This window comes from Petaurus breviceps, unplaced genomic scaffold (assembly GCF_028583685.1).
Source record: "Petaurus breviceps papuanus isolate PSGF00001 unplaced genomic scaffold, PetGlider_PUasm1.0 208, whole genome shotgun sequence".
NCBI lineage: Eukaryota > Metazoa > Chordata > Mammalia > Diprotodontia > Petauridae > Petaurus > Petaurus breviceps.
The window spans coordinates 2,738,442-2,755,514 of NW_027185852.1; the positions used below are offsets into that span (position 1 = coordinate 2,738,442).

At 35.3% G+C, this 17,073-nt stretch overlaps 1 pseudogene; it reads left to right on the top strand.

The window, feature by feature from the left end:
* Positions 1-2,643: 2,643 nt before the first annotated feature.
* LOC138165232 (COMM domain-containing protein 7 pseudogene) overlaps positions 2,644-17,073 on the top strand; it is a 27,249-nt pseudogene continuing 12,819 nt past the window's right edge.

The window sequence follows — 17,073 nt, forward strand, 5'->3', positions numbered from 1 at the left end:
CATATCTGAATCACTGTGATGTTGTTTTCTTGGCAACTGCAACTGTGATGTTGCAGTTTTCTTGGTAAAGATATTGGAGTAATATACCTTTTCCCTCTAGCTCATTTCACAGATGAAGAAACTTAGGCAAAAAGTGTTGTGACTTGCTTAGGATCGCACAGATAGTATCTGAGGTAAGATCTTAAATTAATAATATGAGTCTAATGCTGTATCTATTGACCTAAATATGTATGTATGTATGCATTTATCTATCTATCTATCTAATCATTTATCTACATACACATGCGATGTGGCAGAATATTATTGTCCTAATAAAGGCAATAACTGAATAGATATGGATTATGCATGCAAGTAGTATATGTGTGTATGCATGTCATATATATACACATATATATGTATATATATATATATGCACATACATATTTTAATACAATCAATTGTTAAATTGCATGACAAGTAGCATGATTAATGGGATGGCAATATGACCAGAGATCAGTGTGATGAGGTAAAAAAGGACAATTTGGGCACATATTATATATTGCATAATGTTTATATCACCTTAATAGAAAGGTATAATGGCAATCAAGTAGACAGACAGAAACAAATATAAAATAATGATACGATACAAACAAAATGCAAAATAAGATTCCATTAGTTTATAAGCATTTTAAAGAAACAGTTACTTCCTTCATCAAAGAGAAGAATGTGCCCCACTGATTCTCTGTGACTTTGGAATAGATAGGATTTTAAGTGCCTGGTTGAGAATTTTATTGTGTTGTTTTCTAGAAAGTCCTCTTTGGCCACCTTGAATTGTAAAGAAAAACTACAGAACTTAAACTGACTGTGGGAGATAGGGGAAAATGCAGTGCCTGTTGCTGTTGCTGATGAAAAATTATTAACCCATCAAAGTCTCACTCAGGCTTTAGTGGACATCTTTTACATAACAGAAATTTGCCCAACACATGCCAATCTCCAATAAGTGAATTAAAGTTTAGTGCAGTTCTTGCATAGGTATCAAAGGCAGATTCCCATTGTGAGCAGCATAATTTCCTATAACTTTTGCTTTAAAAAAGGTGATTGGCAAAAATGCATGCACTGTTAACTTTCCTGTCTAATTCATTAAAATCCAAAGGAAGTGATTCCAAAAAAAATAGTAAAAGTATTCTCTCCTCTGTGTTTCTTATAAGAATTGCCATTATGAGTTTTGGTTTGGATAAAAAGAAAAAAAAATGCCATTGGCTGTTGTCCTTTTCAATGTTTCTTCCTCACCAGTTCCATCAATATGCTTATAACACTAGAGTCAGTTATGTTATATAATAATGCTTATTATGACATTTCTATATGTTTTTACAATCTAATTTTGCTTAATCATAAGTGTGTAAACTACATACTTGAAATCAAATGCATATACTACTACTAGAAAAGAAAGACAGCTTGATGTTGGTGTTTGGCCTTCAAATGAACCATAAAAAATTAGTAGGATTTATTTATTTTGAGATGAGAAAGGCCATTTCAGGCAATGGAAACAACATGAGTCAGGTTAAGAAATAAGAATGAACTTTCAAGAGAAGTATAAAAAGAAAAAAAAAACAGGAGAGAGAGAAAACATAAGGGATTTAATAAGAATAAAATGTTTGCAATATGGCAAGATATAAAAATGGAAGATGATATTTCTAACTCTTAAGATGTTTAATAATATAAGGGCATTTAGAAGGAGTATAAATAGATTGAGTGTGTAGTGGTGAGGTGAAACAGATGGGACAATATCATCAGGGTAAAAAAGAAAATTGCCCTGGGGTAAGAGGCAATGTGGAGATGGAATGGAGTAAATTTTCTCACACAAAACAAGCATAAAGGGTAGAAACAGAACTTCCATGCAGCTCCCGCTTGCACTTCCTCCAATTCATGTAAAAACATTATTTTAAACAAACTTTTGAGCTACAGAACCCACAAAATGACAGAGAGAAGCATATCTTCCACTGAAGATAGCCCCACAGGCCAGCAGGAAGGGTCCAGCAGACCATGTTGGAAATATAGTCCAGTCCTGCCTGAGCCAGAGGTTTTAGCCTCAGGGCAGCCACAACCAGCCATGGCTGGAGCAACTTCACATCACCAGCAGCTGTGGCAGTTTCCAGAATTATCAATACATAGGTGCTAAGGACAAAATGAGAGGACAGTGCAGTGTGGACTTTGGGAAGCAGGAGTTCAGGAGTGTGGTTCAGCCTTTACCTTCTGGAGGGAGAAGTGGCTAAGGTTCCAGGGCCATGCAGCCACCACCATGTTTCTGTTTGAGAGATCCTGTTATGCAGATTGTAGGAGGACCAAGCAACAAGTTTGAAGGGTAATCACTCTTGCTTCAACCTGCATGGATCTGGATTGCAATCTAGTGTGAAGGTCCTGGGCTGTGTGACCAGTTTGCCAGAGTGTGTGGAGGCTTCAGAAAGGGCATACAACTAATATCTCCATCAGGTATGAAAACCACAGTGATTGTGAAAAAGATCCCATCTCTGGTAGCATAATTCTACTGTGGAAAAAAGCTCTGTAGTCAAGTAACTGAGTGGCAATATTAGCCATCAAAGGAAGCAAAGCAAGCAGAACAATCCAACATTAGACTTGTATTTTGAGAACAAAAAGGATCAAATAATGGAACAGCAGGAAGACAATGAATTCAGAACTCCTGCAACAAAAGCTTCCAAACAATTTGAGCTGGTAACAGGCCATAGTGGAGCTTAACAAGGATTTTGAAAACCAAATAAGAGAAATGGAGGAAAAATTTGGAAGAGAAATGAGAATGATGCAAGAAAACTATGAAATGTGAGTCAACAAGCTGACTGAGCAAAATCATACCTTAAAAAATGGACAAACTCAAATGCAAAGGAGGCTCAAAAATGCAATGAGGAGAAGAATGCCTTAAAAAGCCGAATTTTCCAAAAAGTTAAAGAATCTCAAAAGCTCACTGAAGAAAATCATTCCTTCAGAATTAGATTGGGGCAAATGGAAGCTAGTGACTTTATGAGAAATCGAGGTACTATCAAAAAATCCAAACAAATGAAAAAAATTGGATTTTCATTGGAAAAATTACTGACCTGGAAATGAGATCCAGGAAATAATTTTAAAATTATTGGACGACCTGAAAGCCATGATCAAAAAAAAAGAACCTAGAAATCATCCTTCAAGAAATTCTCTAGGAAAGTTGCCCTGATGTTTTGTAATGAGAGGGCAAAATAGAAATTTGAGTAATCCACTAATCACCCCCTGAAAAATACCCCACCCCCGCAAAAAAAGTCCTAGGAATATTATAGCCAGGTTCCCGAGTTCCCAGACCAATGAGGAAATATTATAAGCAGCTAGGAAGAAACAATTTAATATTGTGGAAACACAATGAGGATAAGAGAAGATCTGGCAGCTTCTACACTGAGGGAGGGGTTGATGGTCTTTGGATATGATATTCTACAGGTCAAAGGAACTGGGATCAAAACCAAGAATCACTTATCCAGAAAAAAACTGAGTATCATGTTTCAGGAGAAAATATGGTCATTCAATAGAATAGAGGACTTTCAAGCATTCTTGATGAAAAAAACAGAGTGAATGGAAAATTTGACATTCAGATACAAGAAGCAAGAGAAGCATAAGAAGGTAAATAGGGAAAAGAAATCATCAGGAACTTATCAAAGTTGAAATATTTACATTATTACATTGAAAATTGATAATTGTAACTTATGAAACATTTCTCAGTAGGAGAATAGTTAAAGGGAATAGATATGTGTGTGTATAAATATATATGTATGTATACATACATATATATGTCTATATAAGAGGATATATGGGCATATGAATACATATTTGAGTGTGTGTATATGTGTACAGGGATACATAGATAGAGCCCACAGTATCAATTGAATAAGAAAAGATGATATTTAAAAGATGAAATTAAGAGATGACAGAGGAATATAATGAGAGGAGATGGGGGAGGAGACAGAATGGGGTAATTTATCTCATATAAAAGAGGCAAGGGAAAACTGGTATAATGGAGGGGTAGAACAGAAGGCAAAAGGGAATGAGTCAACCTTACTATACTTGAATTTGTCTTAGGGAGGGAATGAAGTACACACTAAATATGGTATCTCAACCTGAAGTAGAGTAGGTGGGAAGGGGATGAGAGGGGGGATGCTGCAAGGGAGAGCAGGTTGGGGAGCAGGGAAGTTTGAAGCACACATTTTTGAAAAGGGACAGGGTCAAAGTACAGAATAGAACAAGTGGGTGTCAGTATAGTATGGAGGGAAATATAGTCAGTCTTTCACAATATTTCACTATTGAAATGCTTTTCTTAGCTACACATGAACAACCTATATTTAATTGTTTGTCTTCCCAGTAAGGGTGAGTGATGAGGGAGGAAGGGAAAAAATCTGGAATTCAAAGTTTTAAAATCAAGTGTTTAAAGAAATTTATGATTATTATTGTTACATGAAACTGGGAAATTATATATATAGGCACTGGGATATAGAGCTCCATCTTGCCCTACTAGAAAATCAGAGGGGGGATGGGAAAGGATACAGGAGAGAGCAGATGGGGTAGAGGGTATACATTGGTATCACTCTTTTGGGGTGTTGGGTAAAGGAAAGACAGGGAGAAAATTTATAACTCAAAATCTTGTGGAAATGAATAATATAAACTAAAAAATAAACGTAAAATTTAATTAAAGAAGATAAAAGAATGTCAACAATGTGAAAACAACAAAATTTATGGAATGCAACCAAAGTAGTACTTAGGGGAAAATTTATATCTCTAAATACTTATATCAATAAAATATAGAATATTGATCAAGTAATTGGGCCTCAATAACAACAACCAAAAAAATAAAAAGGACCAATCAAAAATTCCCAATTAGCCACCAAACTGGGAATCCTTATAATCAAAAGATTAATAAAATTGAAAGAAAATCAATAAAATAAATAATGAGGAGCTGGAGCCAAGATGGCAGAGTGAAATCAGGGACTCACCTGAGCTCACCTCCAAATCCCTTGAAACACCTCTGGAAAGTGAATCTGAGCATATGCTCTTCCAGTGGAATCCTCTAGGAAAGAGAGTATGGCAGATTTCCAGCCCAAAACAACCTGGAGAGTATATAGGAAGCATCTGTTGCACTATAATAGATGAGGAGTGCAGTCTAGCATGTGAACTACATCAGCACAGACCTGAAAATAGCCAGGCCACAACAGAGCCCAGGGGACTTAATTGTTAGCAGCACTGTTGATTCCCAGACCAATTTGTGCAAGAGTGGGGTCTCTTGGAACTGGGTGAGAGAGAAGTGCAGTTCCTTCCTTACTCCTGGGGCCATCAGCCCACAAACTGAATGTTAGAAAGTCACATATTAAATTTTTGGGAGCCAAGATGGTGGAGTAAGCAGTAAGTTGCTCTCACCTTCCATTATAGACTTTGAAAACTCCAGAGAATATTGCTTCAAGAAAAATCCTTGAATCATGGAGAGAGCAGAAAGATGATGTATTGCAGTATTTTAGTTCAGGAGTTAAGGGGAATAAACAGGAAAGGTCCTTCTTGCTGTGACTGAAGGGGAGCAACAAAGGACAAGAGGTATTTCAGCAAGCCAGTGGCAACGCCCACCAAAGCACAGAAGCAGGTGATTCTGATTCCCAGGATGGAGGGTTAGGCAAGAACCAACACCAGATACACCAGCCACCACAAGCATCTCCAGCTCAGCAACAAGTAAAGTAGCAGACCACTACAACCTCCAGCTGCCAGCAACTGAGGCTCTAGCACAGAAAGTCAGTAATCAGGCCCATAATCCCCAACACAAGAAGTCTAGGACAATGCTCCCTGAGACCGAGAAGGAGTGATGGAATTTAAGAGCCAGAAAAAAAGGCAAAGAAAATAAGCAGGAAGAAACAACAAAAAACAATCATAGAGAAATATCTTGGTGACAGGAAAGATTAAAACACAAATCCAGGAGAGGAAAAAATGGTCATTATACCCATAACAAAAAATCAAAGTAGAATATGAACTGTTCTCAAGCCCAAAAAGCCTTCTTGGAAAAGCTCAATAGATATGAGATAGATGAAAACTTTAAAAATACACAATAGATATAAGAGATAGATGAAAACGTAAAAAATAAATTAAGAAAATGGAAATATCTATCGATCTATCTGTCTCTGTCTCTGTCTCTCTCTCTCTGTCTCTGTCTCTGTCTCTGTCTCTGTCTCTCTCTCTTTCTCTCCATATATATACTGAAGAAAACAACTTCTTAAAAAGTAGAATTGACCAAATGGAAAAGGAAGTTAAAAAAAACTAACTGAAGAAGGTAATTAAAATTAGACTTGGGGAAGTGCAAGCTAATGACTCTATGTGACATCAAGAATGAGTCAAACAAAATCTAAAGAATGAAAAAATAGAATAAAACATAAAATAATTCATTGGAAAAATAATCATGCTGGAAAACAGACCCAGGAGAGATAATTAAAGAATTATTAATCTAATTGATAAAAACCATGATAAAAAAAGAGCCAGGACAGTATCTTTCAAGAAATCATCAAAGAAAACTGCCCAAAAATCCTAGAATGAGAGGGTAGTCATCAAAAGAATTCACCGATTATCTTCTAAAAGAGATCCTAAATTGAAAATGCCAAGGAATATTGTAGTCAAATTCCAGAATTATCAGAATAAGGAGAAAATTCTGTAAGCAGCCATAAAGAAACAATTCACATATTGTGGAACCCCAGTGAGTGTTATGCAAGACCTTGAAGCTTTTACATTAAAAGATCAGAAGTCTTGGAATATGATATTCTATAAGTCAAAGAAAATTAGGTTACAACCAAGGCTCAATTATCCAGTGAAACTGAACATAATTTTTCATGGAAGTAGATGGACATTCAATGACATAGGGAAGTTCCAGACTTTACTGATGAAAAAAACAGACCTCCGTGTAAAATTTTGATCTTCAAATACAAGACTCAAGAAAGGCATAGAAAAATAAACAGGAAAGGAAGAGTAAAAGAAAAATATAATTCAATAATGAGAAACTGTTTGTATTTCTGCATGAAAAGATGGTGCTTACTGTGCTTACACTCTTGAAAAATGTATATTTTTTATATCATATAGAAGGGAAATACATAGAAAGAGGGGATGAATGTATGTTGATTTTGATGTGAGGTTAAAAAACCCAATTAAGTGCTGTAAAAAAACTTTATAATGGAAGAAGATAAAAGGAGGAGGCAGGAAACGGTAAATTACATCACATGAAAAGTACAAAGACATATTAAATAGAGGGTAAGAAAGGAGGGTGATGAGCATTGTTCGCATTTTACTCTCATCAGATTTGACTAAAGGAGTGAACAACATACTCAGGTATAGAAATCTAATTTTTCCTGTAGGCAGTTGGAGGGAAAATGGGAAAGAAAATGGAGGGAGATATAGAAGGAGGGAATAATCAGTAAGGCAAAAGGGAAAGGAAAGGGAGGGGGACTGATAGAAGGGAGGACAGATTGAGGGAAGCGGTGGTCAAAAGCAAAACTATAGTAAGGATGGAAAGGATGAAAGAAAGACATAAATGGTACTAGTTACTGTGAATGTCAATGGAACGAACTCTCCCATAAAATGGAAGTGGATAGATGATGGATTAAAAGTCATAATCCCACACTATGTTGTTTACAAGAGACACATTTGAAACAGAAGGACACATAGGAATAGATAAAAAGCTAGAGAAGAATATATTATACTTCATCTGAAAAAAAAAGCAGGGGCAGCAATCCTGACCTCAGGAAAGGAAAAGCAAAAACAGATCTCATTAAAAGAGATAAGGAAGGAAACTATATCCTGCTAAAAAATACTCTAGAAAATGAAACAATACCATTAGTAAACACACATACATGAAGCATTATGCCATCCAGAGTGTTTGAGGGGAGGTTATTACAGGTAGAAATTGACAGCAAAACTATACCAGTGGGGGACCTCAAATTCCCCCTCTCTGAACTTAATAAATTTAACTATAAAATAAACAAAGAGAGAAGATAAGGAGATGATTAGAATCTTAGAAAAGCTAGATAGGGTAGACCCCTGGAGAAAATCATATGTGCATAAAAAGGAATATACCTTTTTCTCAATGGGACATGACACCTGCACAAAAACTGACCATGTACTAGGGCATAAAAGCCTCACAATCCAATCCAGAAATGAAGAAATATTAAATGCATGCTTTTCTTTTTTGTTTCTTTTTTTCTTTATTTGGAAGGCAATTGGGGTTAAGTGACTTGTGCAAGGTCATAGGGCTAATTTGTGTGTGTGTGTGTGTGTGTGTTAAGTGTCTGAGGTCGGCCTTGAACTCAGGGCCTCCTGACTCCAGGGCCAATGCTCTAGTCACTGTGCCACCTAGCTGCCCCTGAATGCATGATATTCTGATCATGACGGAATAATAAAAGAAACTATAGTAAAAAAAAAAAAAAGGCCATGGGAAGATAGATTAAAAAAAAATCAATTGCAAACTAAATAATCTAATCCTAAAGAATGAATGGGTCAAACACCAAATCATAGAAACAATCAATAACTTCATCCAAGAGAACTATAAGGAGACAATATACCAAAACTTATGAGATTCAGCCAAAGTCGTTTTAAGGGGATGTTTTATATCTCAAAATGTTTACATGAATAAAATAGAGAAAATGGAAAGCAATGAATTGGGAACACAACTAAGAAAAGCTAAAAAAAAAAGAAATGAAAAATTCTCAAATAAATATCAAATTAGAAATACTGAAAAACAAAGGAGTGATTGATTAAGTTGAAATTAAGGAAATTATTGAACTAATAAATAAAACTAAGAGCTTGTTTTATGAAAAAAAACAATAAAATATATAAATCTTTAGTTAATTTGATTAAAAAAAAAAAGAAAAGCAAATTACTAGTATCAAAAATGAAAAGGATTAATTTGTCAATAATGAAGATGAACTTAGAGAGCAATTATTAGGAACCTTTTTGACCAAGTATATGCCAATAAATTTGACATTTGTAGTGAAATGACTGAATATTTACAAAATATAAATTGCCCAAATTCACAGAAAAGAAAGTAAAATACTTAAATAACCCCATCTCAGAAAGAGAAATTGAACAAGCCATCAGTGAACTCCCTAGGAAAAAATGTCCAAGGCAGATGGACTCACAATTCTATCAAACATTTAAAGAAACATTAATTTCAGTACTCTATGGACTGTTTCGGAAAATAGGTGAAGAAAGTTCTACCGAATTCTTTTTATGTAACAAAAATGATACTTACGCCAGAAGCTCAGGGAAGGGGAGTCGCTGCGGTTTCTTGCTTCAACAGGCCTGGAATGGAACCCTCTGCTCGATCCCCAGCCGGAGCCGCCCTTGGCCATCTCTCCACCTTCCCCTCCACTAAAGCCCACTCAGCTGCCCCCTTCCCTCACCTCTGCAGCCGCAGCCGTCATGACCACCTCGTCCCTCTTTCGGGTGTGGCAGAACTACGACCATGACTGGGAAGCCGCCATCAATCCGCAGATCAACCTGGAGCTCTACCCCTCCTACCTCTACCTGTCCAGGTCCTAGGGTGGCAGATCAGTGAAATAGATTAGATACAAAAGACACAGTAGTCAACAACTATAGTAATCTGCTTTTTGATAAACAGAAAGATTCTAGCTTGTGGGATAAGAACTCACTATTTGACAAAACTACTGGGAAAACTGGAAAATCCCACGGCAGAAACTGGACATATACCAATATCTTATACTGTATAACAAAATAAAGTCCAAATGTTACACAATTTACATATAAAGGCTGATATTATAAGCAAATTAGGGGAGCAAGGAACAGTTTAGATATCAGATTTATGGAGAATGGAGGAATTTATGACCAAAGAAGAGATAGAGAACTTAATAGAAAAAAAAAAAGATAATTCTGATTACATGAAATTGCTAGGTCTTTTTTTTTGTTTGTTTGTTTTTTGTGCAAACAGAGCCAATGGAACAAAGTTTAAGAGGGAAACAGAAAACTGGGAGAGAAATTTTACAACCAGTGTCTCTGACAAAGGCCACATTTCTGAAATATATAGAGAACTATTTCAAATTTATAAGAATACAAGTCATTCCCTACTTGATAAATGGCCAGAGAATATGATCAGGCAGTTTTCAGAGGAAGAGATTAAAGATATCTATAGTCATATGAAAAAGTGCTCTAAATCACCATTGATTAGAGAAAACCAAATCAAAACAACACTTAGGTACCATATCACAACTGTTAGATTGGCAATGTGACAAAACACAAAAAATATAAATTTTGCAGATTTTGGAAAATTGCAACACTAACGCATTGTTGGTGGAGGTGTGAATTGATTCAAAAATTTTGGTGAGTAATTTGGAACTATGCCCAAAGGCCTACAAAAATGTGCATAACATTTGATCCAGCAATAACACTACTAGTTATGTACCGCAAAGAGATCATACAAATGGGAAAAGGAAACATTCTTTCTCTGGTGACAAAGAATTGGAAATTGAGGGGATGTCCAGCAATTGGGGAATGGCTAAACAAGTTCAGGTATATGAACCTAATGGAATACAATTGTACTATAAGAAATGCTGAGCAGGACAACTTCATAAAAAACCGGAAAAGACTTATATGAACTGATGCTGAGTGAGAGGAGAAGAAGCAGGAAATCATTGTACACAGTCACAGTCACATTATGTGATGACTGACTTTGATAGATTTGGCTCTTCTAACTAATACAAGATTCTAAGACAACTCCAAAAGGCTCATGATGGAAAATGCTATCCATATCCAGGGAACTAATTACAGAATCTGAATGCAGATTGAAGCTTAACAGTTGCTCTCTCTCTCTTTTGTTTTGTTTTTTCTTCTTTTTCATAGTTCATTCTATACATGACAGCATACATTCTATACATTTATACATGACTAATGTGAAAATATGCTTACTATGAATGTATATGTAGAGCCAATATCAAATTGTGAGCAATCTGTGGGGGAAAGGGGAGGTGACGCAGAGAAAATGTAAAACTCAAAAGCTTGAGAACCGAATGTTGCAAACTAAAAATAAATATATTAAATAAAAAGTTAAGAAATTGTTTGATTTTAGTAAAAACAAAAGTAGGAAACTAAATCACCAGTCGCAAAAACGAAAGGAGTGAAGTCAACACTGATGAGTCAGAAAATAATATGTTTGTTCGTAGCTATTTGGCCCGATTATATGCCAAAAATTCTGACAATCTAAGGGAAATGCCTGAATAATCACAAAAATATTCATTGTCCAGATTAAGAGAAGAAGGCATATAATACTTAATAACCTTATCTGAGGAAAAAGAAACTGAACAGGTCATCAACAAACTCCATAAGGAAAAGAAGAATTCACTAGACCCAGATGGATTCACAAGTGAATTCTACCAATCATTTAAAGAATAATCAATCCCAACACTATATAAACTATTTGAAAAAAAAAGAATTGGTGAAGGAGTCTGACCAAATTCCTTTTATGACACAATTATGTTTATTATATATAAACAGAAATAAGGGAGATCAAAAAAAAAGAAAGAAAACTATTGACCAATTCCTGAAATGAATATTGATACAAAAATTTAAATAAAATAATAGCAAGGTGATTACACATATCACACGGACCAGGCACTTTGACCAAATGTTATTTATTTATTTTATTTTACCTTTGCTTTTTGGAGGGGGAAGAGCAGGGCAATAAGGGTTAAGTTTCTTGCTCAATGTCACACAGCTAGTAAGTGTTAAGTGCCTGAGGCCGAATTTGAACTCAGGCCCACCTGACTCAAGGATGGTGCTCTATTCACTATGCCACCTAGTCACCCCAAGATGTGATTATACTAGGAATTAGGGACTGGTTCAATGTTAGAAAAACTGTCATCATAAATAACTATATCAATAACAAAAACAACAGAAATTATAAGATTATCCCAATGATGCAAAAAGTATTTTGATGAAATACAGTATGCATTTCTATTAAAAACACTCAATGGTATGGGAATAAATAGAGCTTTCCTTAGAAAGTGAAGTAATAATCTAACAACATCATCGTGAATTATCTGTAATATGGATAAGCTAGAAGCTTTTCCAAAAAAATTGAGGTGAAACACAGATTCCAATTATCACCAGTATTATTCAAAAAATTACAGTATACTTAGAAAATAATAGAGAATCAATTAAAAAACTAGTTGAAAAAACAACTTTATAACAGTTTCAGGATATAAAATAAATCCATATAAATAATCAACATTTCTATAACACCAATGTCCATCAACAAGAGACATTCTATTTAAAATAACTGGAGACAATGTAAAATACTTCAGAACTTACCTGCCAAGTCAAACCCAGGAACTATGTGAATATAATTGCAAGATAATTTTTATACAAATAAAAGCAGATATAAACAACTGGAAAGATATTAATTATGCATGGTTAGGTTGAGACATTATAATGAAATGACAATTCTACTTAAATTAATTACTTATTCAGTGGCATACCAATCATACTCCCATTATTATTATGGAACTGGAAAAAATAATAACCGAATTAATCTGGAAAAACAAAAGTTCAAGAATATAAGAAGAATATGTTTAATGTGAAATTGGTGACATAGCTGTACCAGATATCAAACAGAATTTTAAAGTGATGATCATCATTTTAAAAAAATCCGGTTCTGGCTAAGAAATAGAGAGTTATATGATGTTAGGTACAAAATATATTGTAATAAATGACCATGGTATTTTAGTGTTTGATAAGCCCAAAGGTCAAACCTTTTGGGAAAGAAACTCATTATTTGATAAAAACTGCTAGGAAAAGTGAAAAGCAGTATGGCATAAAATATGTATAGACCAACATCTCATACCATATACAAAGCTAAGTTCAAAATGTGTACATGATTTTAATATGAAGGTGATCCCATAAGCATATTAGGAGAACATGGAATAGTTTACTTGTCAGATATATAGAGAAGGGGGAAAATAGGACCAAATAAGATCTAGAGAGAGCATTAGGAGATATAAAATGGATAATTTTGAGTACATACAATTAAAAAGTTTTTGTACAAACAAGACCAATAGAAACAAAATTAGAAATAAAACAGAAAAGAGGAAAACGTTTCAAGAGATTATATCTTATTTCAAAAATATATAGAGAGCTAAGTCAAATTTATGAAAATGCAATATAAAAATTCCACAACTGATAAATGGTCAAGCACTATGAAGTTTTCAGGTTAAGAAATCAAAGTTATCTATGAAAAAATGCTTTAGATCATTATTGATTAGAGAAATGTAGATGAAAACAACTCTGTGGTACCACCTGAAATCGATCATATTGTTTAACAAAATGGAAAAGTCAAATGACAAAAGTGATGTGGAAAAATTGGGACACTAATGTACTACTGTTGCTGGAGTTGTGAAGTAATCTAACCATTTTGGAGAGCAATTTGTTACTATGCTGCAAGAGTTATAAAATTGTACATATCATTTGAACAGCAGCTATACCACTATTAAGTCTTTATCCTGAAGAAATCAACAGGAAAGGAAAATATCCTTTATGTAGAAAAAATAATTACAGAAGATCTTTTTTATGGTGGCTAAGAATTGGAAATTGGGAGAATAACCATCTATTGGGGAACAGCTGAACAAATTGTGATATATGATTGTAAAGGAATCTTATTGTTCTATAACAAATGCTATGCAGGGTGATTTAAAAACACCTGGAAATATTTCCATGAACTGATACAAAGTGAAATGAGAAAAACTGGGAGAATATTTCATACTGTAAAAGCAGTACTGAAGGAACAAAATCATGAATGACTTAGCTATTCTTAGCAATACAATGATCTAAGATAATCCCAAAAAACTCATGATGAAAAATGCTACTTGCCTCAAGTGTAAGAACTGATGGATTCTGAATAGAGACAGAAGCTGACTATTTTTCATTTTTTCTTTCTTTTTTTGTTTGAGTTATTTTGTTCCTCACAAAAATGACTAATATGGAACTGTTTCACACAATTGTACATGTTTATCCTGTTGTAGCAGCAAGCACCCTAGCATACACAGAGTGGCTGCCAACACAGTTTCTTATATCTACTTTGCTAAAGGAAAGCAACTCAAAATGGGTTAACAAGCTTACTTTGATGAATCAAACATATATAGTTTACCTCATTCAGGGGAAAAGGTCAGCACCCCGAACTTCAGAGTATACAGACAGAAACATTTCAAGCAGACAGGCTTCCAAACTGTCCTAACCATTACATACATCCATACCTAATCACAGTTACCAGAGAAGGAAGCACCAACATCTGGGTTTTCAAAGCCAAGGGGCTCTCAACAACTACACAGAGTCTTGTCTGGTCTGGTCAAATCACGCAACACTTCCCAAAGCAAGCCCCAAAGGAAAGCCTCCCATCTGGGCTTATATAGCCTTCTCCTGGCTCAGAGAATGTAACAACCTTCTTGACCCATTGCCCCAATCACAAAGTATCTCCTGAGAAACAAGCCTCCTACCACAGGCTCCAGGTGAACTTAAGCCTATGGGCAGGCAAGATCTTAAAAATTAACATTCCCATTACACCTGTATTATACTGCTTATGATCTAAGAGAAGGTTAGGTGAGAGAGGGATAGAATGTTGAACTAAAAAAAAAAGTTAAAATTGTTTTGCATGCAATTGGGAAAATAAAATATTAAAAAAAATTAATTGTACAATATACTTAACCTAGCGAAGGGATCAGTAGGAAGAGGGTTAGCAGATAAGGCTTCAAAAGTATAGGAGGTGCTAAATTTTATTAGCATTCCTGAATGATAAAAGAGAAACTTTGACAAACCAATGTGTAACATGGATAGTTGGTGCATGAAATTAACATGAAACAAAGATTTCATGAGCATTGGTGTGAAGGATGCATTGCGAGGTTCTTGCCAACAAGGATCTTAGGAAGTGGTAGGGAGCAAGTGATTTCCATAAGCAGACATGACAGAATGTGAGTGCAGTAAAATGTGAGGACTTGGAGGTTTGTTTTTATTGTTTATTTGCTTTTGGTTTTGCTCTTGTATTATTTTTTCTTTGAATCCCTATTTCCTTGAACAATGACTGGCCCACTGCAAATGGTTGGCTCAAAAGAACTGCTTAATAAATATTTGTTGAATTTACTTAAATTCTGATCATTTAAAAGTCAATTCCCTAGAGTTGGTTTCACTATATTATTTACTGAACCTTTGGATTTTGTTCCTATTCACGCCAAGTGGATTCCAGTCTGTTTTGGGCTATGCTAAAATAAAATAAAAGTAACTTGATAGCTATTCTTTTGAGAAGCTGCTCTCCTCATGCTCGCTCTTATGTGGAAATTTGACTTTCTTTGCACTACTTTTGTTTGTGAACATGTTTTCTCTCTCCCCCAAGTAAAGATCTTGAAGGCAGTAACTTATTGTATTTTGGGCTTTGGATACCCCTGTGCCTAATACAGTGTCTTGGACATGGTATATGGTTTAAAATGTCCTTTGAATGACAGGTAGTGAGGTCAAGGTTTGGGAAATGACACTAGAAAGAAGTGTGGGGGAGATCAATTTGAGACAGTTTCTTCCAAAGGCAATATGCAATGTAATGGTTGATTATTCTGTCCCAAATTCAAAGAAGCCTGTTAGGACAGGAAAAATGATATGTGAAGTAAGCAGGAGCAGGGAATACAAAGGAACTGATCACTTTGTAATTATAAAAACCAAACAAGTCCTGAGGAAAGAGATGAAAAAATAGATAACCTTCCCATGTTCTCATGGAAACGGGATCCTTGATGTGGACTCTAACATATTCTGTTAGACTTTCCCCCAAAACTTTCTCTCACTCTCTCTGTCTCTCTGAGTGTGCGTCTCTGTCTCTCTCTCTCTCTGCCTCTTTGTGTGTGTGTGTGTGTGTGTGTGTGCATGACTGTGTGTGTATGTGTGTGTGTGTGTGAAATGAATTAATCTGAGTAGGAGACAGGGATGGAACATATTTGGGGATGAAAACAATGAATGTAAAAACACAAAGTGGTTCTGTGGGGGCCGTAGGAGTGGGGAGAACAGCTCTGGAGACAGAAGGTCTTGGTTCAAATTTCTCTTCTCATAATTAGATTACTTACTGTGCAAATATGGGCAAGTCACAAACCATGGGTTCCATTTCCCTTATCTGCAAAATGAGGTTCTTAGCCTAAGAAACCTTTAGAATAACTGAAAAATTGTGCCTCTTTTTAAATTTTCAAAAGATATTTCCCAAGACTTAGAGATGGAGCCAATAATTAGAGATAAAGAAATGAGTCTTGAATGCCTTCTAATAGCTCACAGATTTAAAATTCTTTATGCTTCACTAAGCACATGTCTACTAGAGACCCTGAGAACCAGATGGATCTGGCCTTGTTAGCCTTGGCTTATATAAGGTGAACATGAGTCTGGGAGTCTGGAAGTGACTTAGGTTTGAAGATCCTGCTAGTGAGTGACCACAGCAGAGGAGAAACACAGGTTAGGCTTCAGTTTGCAGAATTAAAGTATGTGAAAATCCACTAAAATGTTTTCGAAGAAATAATATTGTAAGATTCTCTTTGGAACCGGGTAATGGAAGCTAATATCTTTCAAAGCATAATCTTCTGAGTTTCTAACAGAAATGATAATTCCCCATTCTTTTCTCTCAAATTTCTGTCAGGTTGGTTTTTATTTTCATATGGGGTTGTCGGGTTTGATCTTCTGAACATACATCTTTTAAATTTTCGTTATTTTCTACTTTGTTGATTATGCCTCTACTGGTATATCATGCCAAAACAAGAGCAAAAGTTGTATGCCCCATGATGCAGTCATTGGCATTGACATTGCCTTTGTGTGCTTGCTGTCCTTATATGTAGTAAAGAATTCTACTGTAGCCCTCGGTAGTTGGGCTTAGCAGTCTAGGGATGAATCACACAGTATCCATGATATACATTCTTACTAGATTTTTCATATTGTTGCAAAACTCTGTGGACAACTAATGTGAACATGAGAGATTAAAAATGAATGAATGAATGAATGAATGAATGAATGAATGAATGAATGAAT